The sequence below is a fragment of the Otolemur garnettii genome, unplaced genomic scaffold (assembly GCF_000181295.1).
Source record: "Otolemur garnettii isolate 467f Iridium unplaced genomic scaffold, OtoGar3 scaffold00180, whole genome shotgun sequence".
In the NCBI taxonomy this organism is placed as follows: domain Eukaryota; kingdom Metazoa; phylum Chordata; class Mammalia; order Primates; family Galagidae; genus Otolemur; species Otolemur garnettii.
In genome coordinates this window covers 2,336,720-2,338,144 of record NW_003852575.1, presented here as the reverse complement: position 1 = coordinate 2,338,144, position 1,425 = coordinate 2,336,720, and the positions used below count along the sequence as shown (strand labels likewise).

At 41.2% G+C, this 1,425-nt stretch overlaps 1 protein-coding gene across 1 annotated transcript in view; it reads left to right on the top strand.

Moving 5' to 3' along the window:
* TTC3 (tetratricopeptide repeat domain 3) overlaps positions 1-1,425 on the top strand; it is a 116,913-nt gene that overhangs the window by 97,719 nt on the left and 17,769 nt on the right. The window lies entirely within an intron of this gene.

The following is a 1,425-nucleotide window of genomic DNA, read 5'->3' as shown; positions in this document are numbered from 1 at the left end:
TATGTGGCTGGCGCCTTAGCCACTTGAGCCGTAGGCACCGAGCTAACACCTGGCTATTTTTTTGTTGGAGTTTGGCTGGGACTGGTTTGGAACCCCCCACCCTTGGTATATGGGGCTGGCGGCCCACTGACTGAGCCACAGGCACTGTCCTTGTTGATTTTTTTCCATTTTATTAATAGTTTCTTTGCCTTTTCTGTCACACTTTAAAGATGAACTATAGGCTTCTCTAAGCTTTTTAGCTTTTTGTACTTTCCAAATAAATGCTTATTTAAATTTAAATTTTTATATTTAGGTTCTTAAGTAATCTTAAAAATTTTGAGATATCTTAGAGAAGCACAAAAGATAAGAGAAATAATTTCTTTTGTGTGCCTGTGCTTTTGATAACATTTAGTATAAATTAAGAAATGATGGCTCGGCGCCTGTGGCTCAAGTGGCTAAGGTGCCAGCCACATACACCTAAGGTGGTGGTTCGAATCCAGCCTGGGCCACCAAAACAACGACAGCTGCAACCAAAAAATAGCCAGGCATTGTGGCGGGCGCCTGTGGTCCCAGCTACTTGGGAGACAGAGGCAGGACACTCTCTTGAGCCCAGGAGTTGGAAGTTGCTGTGAGCTGTGGTGCCACTGCACTCTACCCAGGGGGACAGCTTGAGGCTCTGTCTCAAGAAAAAAAAGAAATGACGAGGACATGATTGGTGCATTGTTATAGACCAGCAGTTCTCACCCTGTGGGTCACGATCCCTTTTTTCCATTTGTAACAAGGCAGCAATTAGGAAGGTTGAGAACCACTGTTACAGACCATAGGTGACTATGAAAGAAGGCAGGAATTCCATGAGACCTGTCCTGTACTGAGTATTTGGAGCAGGGAGGAAGTATTTTATAAAAGAAGTGAAATGATAATTAAACTTGCTTTTAGAATGAAGAAGGGTCTCAGGATAGCATGAAAGAGGAGGTGGAACTTGCCTTGTGCAGGGTGTTGCTGAAGAATCAGAGATTCTGTTTTAAGAGGGGAGGTGTGTGTGCAAGTGTGCATTGTACATGTATTTTAACTTGACTTTAAGTTCTATTTTAAAGAGTAGAAGGTTGTTTTCATTTTGATCGAGAATCCATGTATTCTCAATTTGAATGAGAACCACTAGTTACACAGATGTTGCTACAATGCCTGTGCTGTCTGTCTTGAGGTGTGCTTCTTAGACTGAGATAGGGTGATTTACCTGTAAGCATATGGCTTAAGAGAGAAGAAAAAGGTGATCTGCTTCCAGGTGTGAAAGGAAAATTTCCCCAAAGGAAAATCGCCTCAAATTCTGTGCCTATTCAGAAGATACTAGAAATGAAACAAAATGTAAAAGCAGAACACTTGAAGAAATGTTTATATAGATGTGGGTAGAATTTATTTGGTGGGATTCTGTTAAAAAAAAAAAAAAAA